The sequence below is a fragment of the Herpailurus yagouaroundi genome, unplaced genomic scaffold (assembly GCF_014898765.1).
Source record: "Herpailurus yagouaroundi ecotype Mexico unplaced genomic scaffold, PumYag 215, whole genome shotgun sequence".
In the NCBI taxonomy this organism is placed as follows: Eukaryota; Metazoa; Chordata; class Mammalia; order Carnivora; family Felidae; genus Herpailurus; species Herpailurus yagouaroundi.
The window spans coordinates 8,503,157-8,522,318 of record NW_024412446.1 but is presented as its reverse complement, the minus strand read 5'-3'; the positions used below and the strand labels follow the sequence as shown (position 1 = coordinate 8,522,318).

The 19,162-nt window shown below is 43.9% G+C and overlaps 1 long non-coding RNA gene across 1 annotated transcript; it reads right to left on the bottom strand.

The window, feature by feature from the left end:
• Window positions 1-51: 51 nt before the first annotated feature.
• On the bottom strand, window positions 52-18,806 carry LOC121017277 (uncharacterized). Its single transcript, XR_005784703.1, has 3 exons — window positions 18,728-18,806; window positions 14,650-14,722; window positions 52-281 (listed from the first exon to the last, which is right to left on the bottom strand). It is a non-coding gene; the product is annotated as an uncharacterized LOC121017277 (long non-coding RNA).
• Window positions 18,807-19,162: the final 356 nt, after the last annotated feature.

Below are 19,162 nucleotides of genomic sequence, written 5' to 3'. Positions count from 1 at the left end.
CCCGCCGCCAGGCTCTCCGCAGCCTCTCCTGGCCAGAGTCAGCGCCGCGCCTTGGACCGGGAAGGCAAAGGTGGGGGGAAGGCGATGTGGCGCGGCGACGAGGGCAGGTGTCAAAGGAGCGGTCTGCCGACCGGGGGAGTTATCCTTACCTGGGAGTTACTGAGCGCCCTGCACTAACGTGTCCAAGATCACAGCGCTGTTTAATCCAAAACGGGGGAGTGAACTTTGTTCTTTGGCGAGTCCCTTTAAAGCGTTCTCTCCACTGCTCACTAGAGCTTTTCCTGGGGAGGAATAGGCAAGGGTGACAGCTCCAAGTGGCTCTGCTAGAGGCCCCTGTGACTTCAAAGCTGAGAGTACTCCCGGCTGACTGAATCAAGCCATGGCAGCGGGAGCCTTAGACACTTGGGCATCTAAGAAGGCCCCCCCATTCCATGGCTTCTTTTCTTTTTGAGAGAGAGAGGGGGCGAAAGAGAGCGGGGGAGGGACAGAGGGGGGGGGGACAGAATCCCAAGCAGGCTCCGAGTTGCCAGCACTGAACGTGATTTGGGGCTGGAACTCAAAAACCATGAGATCATGACCTGAGTCTAAACCAGGAGTCAGTTACTTAACTGAGGAAGCCACCCAGGCGCCCCTCCACTTCTTCTCTCTGGCCTCACGCAATTCCCCTAGAGAAGGAAAGGGGGACCTGGGGACAGTTGCCTAGGCTGGCACTCACGCGGGGTGGATTGGGGGCTCCCAGCTCCGCCTCCCTCCCCCTTCCTCTTTTCTAGGTCTTGGGTGAGGACCCACTTTCTGCAGAGAGAGGTCCTGATAAACTGTCTCGTGCTTGCTGCAATAGAGGACCTTATTGGTGATTCACATTTCCTTCATTTTAAGGATGAGGAAATTGATGTTCTAAGAGACTTGACATCTGGAAATTCTTCCTGCCCACACAGCTCTTTGGGGACTAGAGCTAAACTCAGCAACCCCTTCTCTGTAGCCACCTGCCACTTTCCTCTCACCTGAACCGTCTGAACAGGCTATCCTACTCCCACTTTTCAATCCCTTTCAACTCATCCCTCAAGGCTGGCTATTGGGAAGACACCAGGAAGATAGTTCTTAGCCACAAATGAGATAGTGTGATGCTTTTGCTCAAAACCCTTCAGTGGCCCCTCATTACCTACAGGATGGCCTCTAGACTCTGCATGACACAGGAGGTCCTCCCATAAATGGTCCTTGCCTCCCTCCTATGCTTTAGACTTACCAACTCCATGCTAACCTCAAAGATGTGTCTCCCTTATTATGGGTGACTTTTCCTCCAACTTGGCACAACTCTCTGCTGCCTGGGAGATTCCAATGGCCTTTAAGACCCAGCCAAGGGATCTCCACCTCTGAGAAGACTTTTCTGGCCCCTCTCCCTCCTCCTTGTGTCACCAGTCCATCTAGTACATGTCTTTATCTTTGCCCTTGTTCCACTTTATGATAACTGTTAGTGACATCTTTTGCTTCTCCTACTTTTAGAGCCTTCAAGGGCAGGGTTTGTGCCTTTTCCACTTTTGTATTGTTGCTGCTTCTTGCAGGATGTGGTAGAGAGATAACTGATAATCATTGAATGAAAGAAATGAATAAACGAACGAACAGACAGATGAATGAGTCTCCACCTTGTGGTTCCTACTCAGCTTCTCCAGTTGTGAATCACTCCAGATTAGGAGCAAATGTGCTTCCCACAGAGGCTTCTCAACTCCGGGATTTCCTTCCTTGACAAACTCCGTGTTTACTCATTTTCCCAATAGCCTTTATTTCTTCTTTCTCTCTCTCTCTCTCTTTAAAAAAATTTTTATTTAACATTTATTTATTTTTGAGAGAAAGAGAGAGAGACTGAGTGCGAGTGGGGAAGGAACAGAGAGGGAGACAGAATCTGAAGCAGGCTCCAGGCTTTGAGCTGTCAGCAGAGCCCCACACGGGGCTCGAACTCATAGACCTGAGCCGAAGCTGGACGCTTAACAAACTGAGCCACCCAGGCGCCCCCCCCCCCTTTTAAAAAAAATTTGGTGTGCCAGTGGCATTACTTATCATAGTGTTTGTCTGGTGCCAGACTGAAGGAATAGATATGTTTTAGAATATGTTGATTGAGTATTCCCCAGTTTGTGTGATTTCTCAGTCCTTCACCTAGTTCCTCAAGCTGCTCTCTCCCACCTTTGCTTCATATTCTCCCCTGACCTCCTCAGAGGCTGCCACAATCTCTTTTGTCCACTGGGAAGGACTGAGGAGCTCCCAATGCCTACAGACAGCCAGTGCAGGGCTATTCCATAAAACGGAGTCCACAAGCATCTTGGCCTCTGTTAAAATTTCAGGATGGTAGAGAAATGCAGCCCAGCAAGGATGGATGAGTCCAGTCAACAGCATATTGATTGGAAGATGTTTTGATACACACATTTAAATGTACAAAGAAAAAAAAAATCCTGTAAGTTACTACAAGCATCAATTTCTGAGTTTGTAAATTCCCTACGAGGATAGTTTCAACTCTGTCCTTTAATTAAAACAGCAATATGGTTCCCTTTTGGTCAAAGGAAGTTGTTACTAATACCACTAATTTTTTCCACGAGGACCAATATAGCTGGAAATGCCAGCATATATCTTCTGTAAACAGATCCCAGGAGAAACCTTCATTGTCTCTAGCTGGTGGGTAGTTCAGTTTATTACTTGGCTTGGGGTCATCATGGGGGCAGGGGTAGAGTGGCTGACATTTATTAAGTCCATACTTCTAGTTGCCATACATCTTTGATCTCATCTAATTCCTCACAACAACCCTGTAAAGAAGGTATTATTGTTGCTACTTCAGAGAGAGAAAGAGAGAGAGAGAGAGAGAGAGAAATAGAAGATCAAAGAGGTTAGAAGTCACATGGCTAAGGCACCTGTATGGCTCACTTAAGCATCTGACTTCAGCTCAGGTCATGATCTCATGCTTCATGAGTTTAAGCCCTGAGTTGGGCTCTGTGCTGACAGTGCTGAGCCTGCCAGGGATTCCTTCTCTCTCTCTCTCTCCTTCTCTCTCTGCCTCTCCCCCACTTGCATGCCCTCTCTCTTTCGCTAAAAATAAATAAACTTTAAAAATTAAAAAAAAAAAGTCACACTAGTCTGCTGGATTCTAAAGCTTGGTCCGGGTGCATCTGTCATTAACGTTCATTTATTCGATAAATATCTATAGAGCACCTATTAGGTGCCAGTGTTTGGCAAATAAACTGTAAACTTTGTAATGTGGCACAAAAAGACTCTTCACAATGGATCCTCTCTGACCCCACCCTACTTTTCCCATTTCCTGAATTTTTTCTCCCACTTGCTGCACCCATTCAGTCCCTTAATCTGAGTCACCCTATGAGCAGATGCCTTTTGTGTCCCATGCCATCTCCCTTTGGCCCATTTCAGATTGCAGCGGGCCCTTCCCAAGGGCTGCCATGGTCTCACCTCAAGCCACCCACTGCTACCACTCTCCCACTTTTCTGCCCCAGGGCTTTGGTTTTCAAAGTCACAAAGCTCTCAAGGGCATCCAGGAAGGAAGCTTCTAAGGGGAAGGTTAATATCCGCAGGGGCATCCCACAGTGCAGTGCGGAAATGTGAGCTGCTTAATGAAGTCCCAGGTCCCATCTTTGGAGGACATTTCTGAGGTGTACTCAGCGGGCCAACAGGAAGGAGCCCCAGTTGTTCACCATGGTAACCAACCCATAACGAGCTCTCTATTGGCTTTCCTTTTTGTCTGTCTCCCTCACTTCCACTTTCTGGGATAATCTGACTAGAATACTTGTACCAGGTCCCTGTGTCATTCCCCATGTCCCCCTCTGTTCCCTACACTAAGACATACTCCAGCCTCCCATGCCCTCTCTGATACAGCTGCACAAGATGCTTCACCATTCCCCCAGCTCCTCCTTGGTCTCTTGTCCTTCTTTCTCTGTGCTGCTTCCTCCTCTACCTGGTGAGATCCTTTTTCACCTATGCAAGCCCAGCTCACCTGTGACTTTCTCTCCAAAGCCTTCCCTTCCCTGGGCATGCTTATCTGCAGAGGGATTTACTTTGGTTCCAGCATCGGTCACACCATACTCTAATAAATTCCACAGCTCCTTGAGGAAATCCTGGCTCTGGCCAGCTGGCACCTCTTATTCCTCCAACTGCCACAGCACCTAATGTGGTGCCAAACAGCCAATACCCAGTACACATCTGCGGAGTGAATAGATAAATGATGATTGAGTGAATGATTAGTACTCCACCTGGATCCTTGAACCTCTACCCTATGCCATCCTTTTTTTTTTTTTCTTAAGATTTTTATTTTTAAGTAATCTCTGTACCCAACATGGGATTAGAACTCACGACCCTGAGATCAAGAGTTGCACATTTTTACCAACTGAACCAGCGAGGTGCCCCTATCCTATGATATCTTAAAGCAGGACCACCCTGACCTGAAGGATGAGTGGGAACTTAATTCTGAGTTCATGATGTTAGAAGCTCTGCATCATCCAAGTTTTTTTTTTTTATAAAACAAGAATTATTTATTTATTTTGAGAGAGAATGCGAGCGAGGGAAGGGTAGAGAGGCGGGGAGACAGACAGAATCCCTGGCAGGCTCCCCACTGTCAGCACAGAGCCCAATAGGGGGCTCGATGTCACGAACCTTGAGATCATGACCTGAGCCAAAATCAAAACTTGGATGCTTAACCGCTTAACCGACTGAGTCACCCAGGTGCTCTGGAGCTCTGCTTTTTAAAATATTCCTTTCGGGGCGCCTGGGTGGCTCAGTCGGTTGGGCGTCCAACTTCGGCTCAGGTCACGATCTCATGGTATGTGAGCGCGAGCCCTGCTTCGGGCTCTGTGCTGACAGCTCAGAGCCTGGAGCCTGTTTCGGATTCTGTGTCTCCCTCTCTCTCTGACCCTCCCCCGTTCATGCTCTGTCTCTCTCTGTCTCAAAAATAAATAAATGTTAAAAAAATTTTTAAATATTCCTTTAGGGGCACCTGAGTGGCTCAGTCAGTTTAGCATCCAACTTCAGCTCAGGTCACAATCTCGCAGTTTGTGGGTTCAAGCCCCATGTCAGGCTCTGTGCTGACAGCTCAGAGCCTAGAACCTGCCTTGGATTCTGTGCCTCCTTCTCTCTCTGCCCCTCCTCCCCTCAAAAATAAATAAACATTAAAAAAATTAAAGAAAAATAACTTATAAAAAATAAAATATTCCTTTAGATTAAGAAGCAGCCTCTATGGAAATATAAGATTTGACTATTAGTCATTCACACTTCAGTGTGAAGTACCTCCCCTTGCTTTCTTCAGGATTATCTGAGGTTAGTATGAAAGGGCTGGGAACTTGGACTAGGGAGGAGAATTGGAGCAGAGCGCAACTAGAAGCAGAGGGATGACCTGGGGAGGAGTTGGGCTGGGGAGTGACCTGAATCTTGAATGCTAAAGGTGTGAACACAGGAAAAAGTGCCTGGGGGCCTTTGAGCAGTTTCTCCACTGGGCTTGCTTCCTCTAATGAAAGAATACTCCCTTAGAATAACCGGAGAGCTATTCAGACTATCCAGTCTTGGACTCCTTCTGACAGCAATTCATTCAGAATTCAGGAATAGAACCCACACCAGTATTTTATTTATGGTTTAGCTTTGTATTTCTACAAATAATCCTTTTTTTTGTGTATGCAGCTTTCTTTATTTTTGTAATTTTAAAAAATCCTTTAATCTCCACAAAAAAAAAAATTTTACGCCGCCCCCTTACAACAAAATTGTTTTTTTTTTTTTTTTTTTTTTTTTTTTTTTTTTTTAGTAATCTCTGCACCCAACATGGGGCTCAAACTCACAATGCCAAGATCAAGAGTCACACGCTCTACTGACTGAGACACCCAGGAGCCCCTAAATGTTCCCTCTTGCTCTTTTGCAGTCTATCCCTCTTCCTGACTACCAGTCCCAAACAACTAGTTTTCTGTAATTTTTATCACTGTAATTTTCCGTTTCTGTAATTTTATATGAATGAATGCAGTTTTTGGAGGTTGAGTGCTGAAACGTAGCATAGTGTTTTTGAGCTTCATCTATGTTGGGTGTATTTATATATTTATAAATATATATTCATATATTATTTTATATATTATATATACTATATATAATAATATATTATTATTATATAATAATTATTATATATATAATTATATAATATATATTTTATATATTTTTATATATTATATATATAATTATATAATAATTATATTATTATTATATATATAATATATATATAATATATAATATATTATATTATATAAATATATATTTATATTTCATTCCTCTCTCCACCCCCTCTCCCTCCCATTGAGAATAGGCACCTTAATGTACTTTATCCATTTCAACCCTCATAGCGCCCTCATAGGCGCTGTGACAAAAGTATTCTCATCATTTTGCAGATAAACGGATTATCGTTTGATGAGATTAAGAGAGTTGGTAAAGTTTAGATCACTCCTTCCTTTTTATTGCTGAGTCAGATTCCATACTATGAATACACCCCTATTTGTTCATCCATTCTCCAGTTGATGGACATGTGGGTTGTTTTGTGTGGCCATACAGGAGTGGGACTGTTGGGCTGTATGACAACTGTATGTTTAACTTGTTAAGATTCTGCCCTACAATGACGTTGAAAAGTGGTCGTACCGTTTTCCACTGCAACCAGCAAGGTATGAGGGTCTCATTGCTGTACATCCACTCCAACACTTGGTACAATCTTTTCATTTTACATTTAGAGGCTGTGTAATGTTATCTCATCGTGGTTTTCGTTTATATTGCTTTGATGACTAGTGATGTATAGCATCTTTTCATGTGCTTGTTGGCCATTTGTATATATTCTTTGTGAAGTGTCTGTACATAACTTTTTGTTCGTTTTATATCGGATCCTTGCCTTTTTTTTTTTAAGGATATTTCCTTTTTTTAAATTTTTATTTATTTTTTTATTTTAGAGGGAGAGAGAGCAAGTGGGGGAGGGAGGCAGAGGGAGAGAGAAACAAAATCTCAAGCAGGCTCCACATTCAGTGTGGAGCTGGAAGCAGAGCTCAATCCCATGACTCTGGGATCATGACCTGAGCTGAAATCAAGACTAGGACTCTCAACTGATTGAGCCACCCAGGTGGCCCCTGGATGTTTGTCTTCTCATAATTGAGTTGTAATAGTTCTTTATATTCATTCTTCCAGCCTTTTGTCAGATGTGTGTCACAAATAATTGTCTCCTAGTCTGTGGCTTGCCTTTTCATTTTCTTATCTGTGACTTGTAGACAGTGAACATTTATTTTGATGAAGTACATACAGGTCATTAATTTTTTTACAGTTTATATTATATAGTGTATATATATATATATATATATACATATATATATATATATATAAGATTTACAGTTGATAAATTTTTTTGCACTTTTTGTGACCTATTTAAGAAATCTTTGCCCAACCCAACACCACAAAGATTTCTCCTATGTTTTCTTCTAGAAGTTTAATAGTGTTAGGACTGGTGTTTCAGCCTCTAATCCACTTTTAGTTAATTTAGGGGTGTGATACAGGGTCAGGGGAGGGGTTATTTCTTTCCATGTGAGTATCCAATTGTTGAAGCTCCATTTAGTAAGAAGATTCTTTTTTACACCTAATTACTTTGGCAGCTTTGTAAAAAGTCAATTGACCATATAAGTGTGGAACTATTGGTAGATTCCATTCTGTTCTATTGATGTATATGTCTATTTTCACAGCAATATCATGCTGTTTTCTTACCACAACTTTATAATAGGTCTTGAATCAGGTAGTGAAAGCTTCCTAATAGTCCTTTTAAAATTTTGTCTTGAGGGTGCCTGGGTGGCTCAGTCAGGTAGGTAAGCGTCCCACTTTGGCTCAGGTCATGATCTCGCAGTTTGTGGGTTTGAGCCCCGCATTGGGCTCTGTGCTGATGGCTCAGAGCCTGGAGCCTGCTTTGGATTCTGTGTCTCCCTCTCTCTCTGCCCCTCCCCAGCTCGCACTCAGTCTCTCTCAAAAGTAAATAAACATTAAAAAAAAATTGTCTTGGTTATTTCTAGGTCCTGCTTGCCTTTTGGTATAAATCTTAAAATCAGTTTGTCAGTTTTTCAGAAAAGTCTGTTTGGATTTTGACTGGGATTTCATTGAATGTGCAGATACATTTGGGGAGAACTGTCATCTTAACAACACTAAGTCTTCCAAACTAGGAACTCAGTGTTATATAACTCCCCATTCGTTAAGGTCTTCTTCAATTGCTTTTAGCAATGTTTCACATTTTCAGTGTATAGGTTTGCACAACTTTTGCTTAATTTCTAAGTACTTTATTTTTCTTGATGCTATTGTAAATGGGATTGCCTATTATTTCATGTTCTAATTGTTCGTTGCTGGTATGTAACCTTATAATTGTTTTTCGTATATTGACTCTGTATCTTGAGAACTTGCTAAACTTACACATTGGTTCTAGTAATTTTATTGTAAACTCATTATGGGCTTTTATGTTTTTGTTTTGATTTTTTTTTACTGAGATCCCATTCATAGGCTATAAATCTTGCCATTTTATTTATTTTTTTTATTTTTTTTATTTTTTTTTTCAACATTTATTTATTTTTGGGACAGAGAGAGACAGAGCATGAACCGGGGAGGGGCAGAGAGGGAGGGAGACACAGAATCGGAAACAGGCTCCAGGCTCTGAGCCATCAGCCCAGAGCCTGACGCGGGGCTCGAACTCCCGGACCGCGAGATCGTGACCTGGCTGAAGTCAGACGCTTAACCGACTGCGCCACCCAGGCGCCCCAAATCTTGCCATTTTAAAGTATACAGTGCAGTGATTTTTAGTATATTTTCTCAGTCGTATAACCTTCCTGTTATTTATTTCCAGAATACCTTCAACACTCTAAAAAGAAATCTCTGAGCACCTGGGTGGCTGTGTTGGTTAAGCATCTGACTCTTGATTTCGGCTCAGGTCATGATCTCACGGTTCATGAGTTTGAGCCCTACATGGGGCTCTGCCCTGGCAGTGCGGAGCCTGCTTGGGATTCTCTCTCTCCTGTCTCTGTCTCTGCCCCTACCCCGCTTGCTCTCTTTCAAATTAAATAAATAAACTTAAAAATAAATAAATAGAAATCTCATGCACGTTACTAGTCATTCCCTATATTCTCCCAACCCACTAGCCCCTAGCCCTAGGCAACCACTAATCTGCTTTCTGTTTCTAGGGATTTGCCTCTTCTGGACCTTTCTGACTGCTTTCACTTAACATAACATTTTCTAGGTTCATCCATGTTGTAGCATGTATTAGTAACGAACATGGGAGAGCAAATATCTTTCGAAATGGCTATTTCATTTCCTTTAGATATATACCCAGAAGTGGAATTGCTGGATCATGTGGTAGTTCTATTGTTAATTTTTTGAGGACCACCCCTAATATTTTCCATAGTGGCTGTACCAATTTACATTCCTAACAACAATGGTTGGGGTTTCCTTTTCTCCATAGCTTACTTACATCTGTTATCTCATCTTTTTGAGAACAGACATCCTAACAGGTGATGTCTCATTGTGGTTTTGATTTGCATTTCCCTAACGCTTTAGTGATGCTAAGCACCTATTCATATGGATGGCCATTTGAATAGCTTCTTTGGAAAAATGTCCTCGTGTCTGGTCACGTTTCTTCTTGTGATGTTAGCAACCATTGACGATTATTGCAAATGGTATTATACCATCACTTCTTCATTTAGAAGCTGGAAAATGTCTATAAAGAGAAACGTTCCTTCATCACCCATTTGGTTATCCAGTGGTACAGTTCATACAGGAAACATGATAGACGCTTGAATCTTTACCTTTATTTCCAATATTTTTAAAATAATGAGTTGACTTGATCTTGGCTCAGGTCGTGATCTCAGGGTCATGAGTTCGGGCCCTGTGTTGGGCTGCATGCTGGGCGTATAACCTACTTTAAAAAAATACGATACTATAAAATAATGAGTTGGTGTAGGGGCACCTGGCTGGCACAGTCAGTGGAGCGTGCGACTCTTGATCTTGGATGTGAGTTCAAGCCCCATGTTGGGTGTAGAGACTACTTAAAAATAAAATCTTAAAAATGAGTAAATAAAATGAATTGGTTTACTAGTGTCCTTGATTGGCCGTGATGAGGTTTTATTTTGTTTTGTTTTTAGTATAATAATGAATTCAGGGATTTAAATATACTTATGCATTTTGTTCCACTGTAATTATCTTTACTGATGTTCGAATTGTCCCATCTTTGGCCAACAGAAGCCTCTTCAAGCATGGGTTTCTAGACTTTTTGACATCAGTCTAAAGGCCTTTGATAGCTTTGTTGGTTTCTTGGTTGAAAAGATGTTCCAGGCTTATCTTGTCTGTTGTATTTCCCATCCCAGGCATAAAATCAGCCATTTTTCCAAAAAAGCCCCAGTTCCTTTTAGTGGGAAATGGCATTTGGAGATGCCAGTTAAGGTGTTAGAGGTGTTTATTTATATTGCGTTAGTCATCATTTATAGGTCTTTTCAGTGGAAAAAGTTAGGAAATATTTATATATTTACTTACTTGCTTATTTAATGTTTATTTTATTTTTTTCAGGGGGCCTGGATGGCTCAGTTGGTTAAGCATCTGACTTCCGCTCAGGTCATACTCTCGCAGTTTGTGGGTGTGGGCCCCACAATGGGCTCTGTGCGCACAGCTCAGAGCCTGGAGCCTGCTTCAGATTCTGTTTCTCCTTCTCTCTCTGCCCCCACCCCCACTCACGCTCTGTCTGTCTCTCTCTCTCAAAAATAAACATTAAAATAAATAAATAAATTAATTAATTAATGTTTATTTTATTTTTGAAGGAGAGAGAGTGCGAGCAGGAGAACAGCAGAGAGAGGGAGACTGAGGATCAGAAGTGGGCTCTGTGCTGACAGCAGAGAGACGGATGTGGGGCTCCAACTCATGAACCATGGGATCATGACCTCAGCCAAAATCAACAGTCAGACGCTTAACTGACTGAGCCATCCAGGTGCCCCAGGAAATATATATTAAAACTACATCATGAGCGTAGAGGCCGCTTTTAGGCAACCAACATGAGCAACGGAGGCCTGAGTAAGGGAAAAGGGTGCACGGTGAGCCTGAGTACAGACAGGCCTATTAGGTGACCCACCTCAAAATAGCCATAAGCCCCAGCTGACCAATGGGCTACTTATTCCCAGGCACAGGTGCCGAAAAACGAAAATTTCATAAGTTCCCATACCTCCTCACTTTCCCCCTTAACTACAGCCCCCCTTCCCCCTGCTTCCTGGCAGTCTCTCCCTCCCTGTCCTGCCTGCTGCTCCCTCATGGTGTATTCAATAAACTTCTGGCTCCTTGTTCTGCCTCCGGTGAATCCTTCCACCGCGCACCACGGCGGCCTCCGCCTGATCGGTTGCCCCACAATGACTTTATGGTGATTTTTCCAGCTAATATTCAGGATGACAGAGTTTCTACTTATTCTCCTTCGCCTTTTTCCTTCCAAAAAAGAGCTCGTGTTCTCAATAACACCAGCCTGATTACTCACACAACAGCCTCATGGGAGTTATCATTAATCTGCGTGTCACCTGTACCCAGGGACTGTCCCAATCCTCTCTGTAGCATTCTAAATTTAGTGTGTGTGCTGCTGGGGTGAGAACAACGATATAGTCTTTACCAGTCTGAAAGGTGAAAAATTGTATGTTGTTCTAAATTTAGCTACATTTGGTCGGTAATTAGTGAGGCTGAGGGTGTGTCTTTTCATTATAGGCAGGTCCCTGGTTTAAGCCTCTTCCCTCAGATTGCTGGTATTCTCCACAACAGCCTTTCCCAAACTTCCCAATTAACAAATCCCCCATGCTCTTATTTACTGACTGTATTTTTAGTTACTGAGCTCCATCTTTTCTCTTTAAGTTTTTATTTAAGTAATCTCTACACCCAACGTGGGGCTCATACTCACAACCCTGAGATCAAGAGTTGCACACTCTTCTGACTGAGCCAGCCAGGTGCCCCATCGAGCCCTCTCTTCTGCAGTCATATAGGGCATAATAAACATGAATAGATTTGGTGTCTAGTTATATCTTATACACCTCCCTACTGCACATTAACATAAGTGCATTACTCTTTTTTTTTTTTTAATGTTTATTTTTGAGAAAGAGAGAGAGCGCGAGCGGGGGAGGAGAAGAGAGACAGGGAGACACAGAATCCAAAGCAGGCTCCAGGTTCTGAGCTGTCCGCACAGAGCCCATTGCGGGGCTCAAACTCACGAACTGCGAGATCATGACCTGAGCCGAAGTCAGACGCTCAACTGACTGAGCCACCCAGGTGCCCCTGTACATTACTCTTAAAATAATAAAGCAGGTATCACCTGAAATTATCTAATGTACCACTCAGCACCCTGCAGGCCTTGGCATTCTGAGACGAGACAGAATGAGAGGGTGACAGTCATTGCCCCGTGTCAACATTTCTTCCGCAAGAAAGACTGTGTTCTGAGGAAAGCCAGACCAAATGCCTGCCCTCACTTGGTGCCAGCATGGCCCACTAATGATGATGTGCTTCACCACTGAAGGTGGAGAACAAGACCCGGGGCTAGACTAGCAGTCCTGGGGTTGGCCAGCTGGTGTCTTGGGGAAACCACATCTAGCCCTCAGTTTCCTCATCTGTAAAATGGAGAAATTGGAGCAAATGATTTGAAATTCCTACCATGCTTAAGGCAAGGTTTGTAACCCCTTCCGCGTTTGTGCACTGAGACCTCCAAGTTTAGAAGCAGCCATCCATTTCCTTTCATCTGGGTTCCCAGGTCAGGACTGGTGGTGGATGGTCCCAGTCTACACCAGCAAGCTTCTCTCTGGTGGCACTGGCAGAGGACTCACACCCAAGGAGCTTAGAACCTCCTACGCTCAGGAAGCACCCAAGGGTACTGAAGAGTTACAGCTGCCCGGCCCAGATCCGGAGGAGTTGGGGTTAGATCAGTGCAGACTGTGTGAGCATCTTAAGAGGGTGAGACCTGCCATCAGGTAACGCAGGCGGCCCTGGGCGGAGCAGAGCCTGGCAGGAAAGGGTGTCATGATGTCCGAGAGAGGCAATGCACACGACGCAGAAGCCCAGCTCATGTCCTGCTTCCAGCAGCTCGGTCCAGATCAGTGAGGATCAGGAGAGTGTGTGTGGGATGTGTGTGTGTGTGTGTGTGTGTGTGTGTGTGTGTGTGCATGTGTGCATGTGTGGCATGTGGAGTCCGGAGCAGCAGAAAAGCACCAGACCGCCTGGGCTTGACTATCACCCCTGCCCTTTACTAGCTGTGTGGCCTTGGACTAGTCACTTGTGCCTTGGTTTCCTCATCTGTAAAATAAGGATCATAGTACTACCAACTTCCTAAGACAGTGACAAGGCTTGAAAGGGTTAACACGTGAAAAAAAAAAAAAAATGGTGTGGCCATGAGCGAGTTTAGGTGTCCCAGAGAGAGAGGCAAACAGGAAGAGGGTGAAGGACAAAGGGCAAGTTAATCAAAGCTACCTCTCCAGTGAGGTGGGGGGAATGATCTCCAGCCCTGAGATCTGGGAAGAAAATGGGATACACAGAGGTGAGCTTCTCTCACAGAGCAAAGGCAAAAACCAAACAAACGAAAAACCGAAACAAACAAAAAAAAACTGCCCAGAGGTATTTTGTTACTCGGATGGGGCCCCCGAGGCCCCTGACCTCACCCAACCAGGTGCCTCTCGCTAAGAAAAACAACACATTGTTCAGCGGCACGTATGCCTCATGTTTGCTGTTTGGGGAAGAAGGGAAGTTGCCAAGTGACACGCAGCTCAGAGGAGTGCATGTGGCACTTGACCTTAAGGGCAGTCATGGGGTCTTACCCCCGGGAAAAGCAACAGATAGATCTGTGGAACGTGACTTTTGCTCAGTTACATGTGCACAGAAAACTGTAAATCGCTCTGGACGGTGGGTCAGGTATAACCTGCTTGCGACATTAGCTCAATTCCAAATGTCCAGAGCTGGGGCCACCCAAGCATCCCGAGATCAACTGATAACTTGCGACCCTGGTGTTGGGAATCCTTTCCAGATACCATGCCCACTGAAAATGCCACGCCCACAGGAAGTGGTTTCTTCTCCACACCAGAGCAGAACTGAGATCTATTGCAACGTTTACTTTTTTTTGGTACTTAAAAGGGGTGTCTGTGTGGCTCCGTCAGTTAAGTGTCTGACTTTGGTTCAGGTCATGATCTCACAGTTCGTGAGTTCCAGCCCCACATTGGGCTCTGCGCTGACAGTGCAAAGCCTGCTTAGGATTCTCTCTCTCCCTCTCTCTCTGCCTCTCTCTCTCTCTCAAAATAAATAAACTAAGAAAAGAAAAGAGAAGAGAAGAAAAGCAACAAAACCACACTTTGGTAATTTCCTTGAGCAGTGTGTGTGCGCACGTGCGTGTATATGTATGTGATGTCTAAAGAGACAACCTCCCTTTTGGCCCCTTTCCTCAGATGCCTGGGAAGGTTTCAATCTGACCCAATCTTCAACTATTCCATTGGGACTTCTTTTTCCTGCCCTGTAGCATTCTCCTCAAAGACTGGCCACTACCCTCAGCAGGAAAGTTCACCTGCCTACAGAGTCAGCATGGGAGGCCCAGTAGCATGGAGGCATTCCTTCATACCTTCTCGATATTTTCCCTACCTGCAGACTGATGACTGCAATTCCTTCTTCTAGTTCAGGCCTCAGGTTCCACATCAAGAGACAGCAAGCTGTTCTGTAAAGGTCCAGAAGTAAACATTTTGGGCCTTACAGTCTCTGTCCCAGCTACTCAAATCATAGCTAGAAAGCAGCCATAGATAATACCCAATGAAACAGCATATCTGTATTCCAGTAAAGTTTTAGTTACAAAAGCAAGAGCTAGACTTGGTCTGCTGGCCGGGAATTGCTGACCCCTTGTCCTAGATTTACAGAGAAGGGCAGTGGGAGGGGGTAGGAAGAGCTGACATTTACAGGGTGTATAGTACATGCCAGGCACTGTGCTGGCACCTTCATACACGGGATTTCATTTAGTTCTCACAAAAGTCATTTTGTAGAAGGTACAATTAATGTCCCCATTTTTTTTAAATTTATTTAATGTATTTCACGTTTTAATTTTAATTTTTTTTCATTTTAATTTTTTGTTTATTCTTGAGAGAGAGAGAGAGACAGACAGAGCATGAGCAGGGGAGGCAGAGAGAGAGAGAGGGAGACACAGAATCCGAAATAGGCGCCAGGCTCCGAGCTGTCAGCACAGAACCTGATGCAGGGCTCAAACTCACAAACTGTGAGATCATGACCTGAGCTGAAGTCGGACACTCAACCAACTGAACCACCCAGTTGCCCCAAATTTATTTTATTTTTAAGTAAGCTTTTTAAGTAAACCCCCCAACGTGGGGCTTGAACTCACAACCCCAAGATCGAGTCATGTGCTCAACCGACTGAGCCAGCCACGTGCCCCTCAATATCCCCATTTTATAACTAAGGAAACCAATGCTCAGAGAGGTTAAGTAACTTGACTGAAGTTGCTCAGCTGATCCCAGCAGAATCTGAACTTGGGCATGTGAAGTTCCAAAGCTTGGGTTCTTTATACAGGAACAAAGACGCATAGATTGCTGGAGCTGGATAGGCCTCAGAGCTCACAAAACCCAACATCCTCATTTTTCAGAGAGGAAATGGGGAGAGTAGGGGGAGATAAGATTCAGATAGGCTTGCCTTCTTTCTCTGCTTTGTACGGGAATGGCGCTAATGCCCTAATACTGTCACCTGGGCACAGCATCTCTCCTCACGAGTAAGTAGTCATCGGCAGTCTCTCTCCCTCGGGATGATACCAAACTGCCTCCTTCCATACTCTTGCCCTATACTCTGCTGAACATCTAGTAATATGTCATAGAAACAGCTAAGAATTTTTTTTTTCCTTACTGGAAGAACTATATTTATTGTAGTATTGGTTATGGAGGCTTGAATTAGCTGGACAGCTTTATGTTGCAAATAACAGAAGCTGAACTCAAAATGGCTTAAAAATTAAAGGTCATTTGTTGGCTCACATAACTGAACAGTTCAGAGATGGGGCTAACGTCAGGTGGGGCTTGCTATGGGTTCAAACAATGTGCCCAGGACCCACCTTCTCTTGGTTTCTCATCATCCTCGGCACTGGCTTTAATCTCAGGCATTGTTCTCCCTCATGGTGGCAAAATGGCTGCCAGGCACTCCTGAGGCTACATCTTCCCTTATTTGCATACTTCTCTCAAAGAAGTATGCCAGAAAGCCCAGCAATCATTCCCTTGCATCTTATTGGCTCAGGCTAACTACGTTACTACATCCAGAGGCTGTGACACTCTGTCTTAGGCTAATCAGAATCCATCCCTGGAACTGGGGGTGGGGTTAATTGTACCTAAACCACTTGGCTGAGAACCAGGGATGGGTTAATTTCCCATGAGAAGTCAGGGTGCTGTTGGCAGAAGAAGAGGGATTGGCAAGCAAAATTATCTGCTCTGGGTTGAGCTAAGGGTCCTCAAGGAGCTCTTCCATTACCAAGAATTCACTATTCCATTCTATTTCTTTCTCCCCTAGGCAGAGGAGGCTGATTTTAAAAACATTCTCCCTCTCTTAAAAAAAAAAAGTTTTTTTAATGTTTATTTATTCTTGAGAGACAGAGAGAGAAAGAGAGAGACAGAGACAGAGAGAACGAGCGGGGGAGGGGCAGAGTGAGAGAGGGACACAGAATCCGAAGCAGGCTCCAGGCTCTGAGCTGTCAGCACAGAGCTCCACGCGGAGCTCGAACCCACAATCTGTGAGATCATGACCTCAGCTGAAGTCGGATGCCCAACCGACTGAGCCACCCAGGCGCCCCTCCCTCTCTTTTCTTCTTGGAGATAAGGGTGAGCCTCATCTGCCATCTGCCTGGCACACAAGCCATGTGAGAACGGCATCCAGGGTGAATACGAGGCAGCTGTGCTTCTCATGGGCACTTCCTGGCAGCCAAGTGTGCGTCTGAACAGGGGGGTGCTCAAGTGACCCACTGGAGAAGGGTTTTGAAACATTTTAGATAGAGGAAGCAGCTTTGAAAATAGCCATTCACCCACCGTCCAGGGTGAGTAAAAACTGATGCCAGAGAAGTGAGCAGGGCCGAGTGCTTATTTCACGAATTCAGTGACGGCTTGGCACAGTTTCAATGCTATTTAGGGGGCCCCTGCCCAGAGGCCCTCTCAGAGGTGGTCAGAAGGCAGGCAGCAAATTACTAAGCTTGCAGCCTTTTCCAAAGTTCTCATTAGCAAGTGATACATTAGTGTCACCACAGGCCATCTTCGCTGACTGCCAAAAATACTGTGACAGGTACAGGCACAGCCCTGGTTCCAATTTACCATGACCAGGTACAAGCTGTAGACCCATCTGTCCTTCCTATGGAGGGGTGCGGAAGTCGTTTGGAATCCTTATGGTCCTGGATGAAGACCATGAGATACCAACACAGCTGTGGATCATCTGTGGAAACAGAGGGGAGGCATTAAAGCCTGTGGCCATTTAGTGGACTTCCTTGCACCATTTGGTTATGATGTATTTATGTACAGAGGGTGCTTGGCTGGTTGTCTTACACTGTTCAACTGTTTGTATTCTAACTTTCATCCAGGTTTTTCTCACCCTCCGTGTTCTTAACATCCAGTCCTTCATCTTAACTAGAGGAGTGTTGCTCTGGTAAGCTTACTTGGTTAAAAGCCAAAATTAGGGGCGCCTGGGTGGCTCAGTTGGTTAAGTGCCAACTTCGGCTCAGGTCATGATCTCAAGGTTCGTGAGCCTGCTTTGGATTCTGTGTCTCCCTCTCTCTCAGCCCCTCCCCTGCTCACGCTCTGTCTCTCTCTGTCTCTCAAAAATAAATAAACATGTTAAAAATTAAGAAAAAAAAAAAAACAACAAAATTAGGGCAATTCCACTCCCAGATGTATATTCCCAGAAGAATGGAAAGCAGGGACTCAAACAGATACTTGGACACCAATGTTCATCATAGCATTATTCACAATAGCCAAAAAGTGGCAACAACCCAAATATCCACCAACAGATGAATGAATAAGTAAAATGTGGTCTATCTGTGCAACGGAATGTTATTCAGTCGTAAAATGATGCAATATGGTTGAACCTTGAAATTTTTAGGCTAAATGAAATAAGCCAGACTCAAAAGAGCAAATATTGTAAGGTTCCACCTATATGGGTTATCTAAATAGGCAAATTTATAGAGACAGAAAGTGGAAAAGAGGTTCCCAGGGACTGGGGAAAGGGAGAAATGGGGAATTATTATTTAATGGGGGCAAAGTTTCTGTTTGGGAAGATGCAAAATTCTGGAGATGGATGGTGGTGATGGTTGCACAAGTACTTAATGCCACTGAATTGTACACTTACAGTGGCTAAAATGATCAATTTTATATTATGTATGTTTTACTACAATTCAAAAATATTTGGGGGGGGGGGGCGTGTGCCTGGCTCAATTGCAAGAGCATGCGACTCTTGATCTCAGGTTATGAGTTTGAGCCCAACGTTGGGTGTAGAGAGTACTAAACACACACACACACGCAAACACACACACACACACACACACAACTTTCAAAAGCATTGAAAAGAAATTAGAAAAAATTTTAAAAAGTTTTTTAGGTCAAAATTAGGGGCAAAATTTAAGTAGAGTCCTGTTCGTTCCATCCTATCTCAAACCACCTCAGCCCCATCCCAGGAATAACTGGTATTTAGAAATCAGTACCTCTGATCAGTAGAAAGTTTGGCTCTTCCAGTTGATAAGAAATCTGATCCAACTGCTGCTTTAATAGTGGGTTACGAAATATATCCATATATATATGGATATATAATTCTAGTATAGTTAACATACAGTGTTCATTTCAGATGTACAATATAGTGATTCAAAAATTCTATACATTACTCAGTGCTCATCAAGATAAGTGCACATCTTAATCCCCTTCATCTATTTCACTCATCCCCCCACTACCTTCCCTCTGATAACCAGTTCTCTATACTTGAGAGTCTGTTTCTTGGTTTGTCTCTCTCTCTCTCTCTTTTTTCCCTTTTGCTCATTTGTTTTGTTTCTCAAATTCCATATATGAGTAAAGTCATATGGTATTTGTCTTTCTCTGACTGCCTTATTTCACTTGGCATCATACTCTTTAACTCCATCCATGTT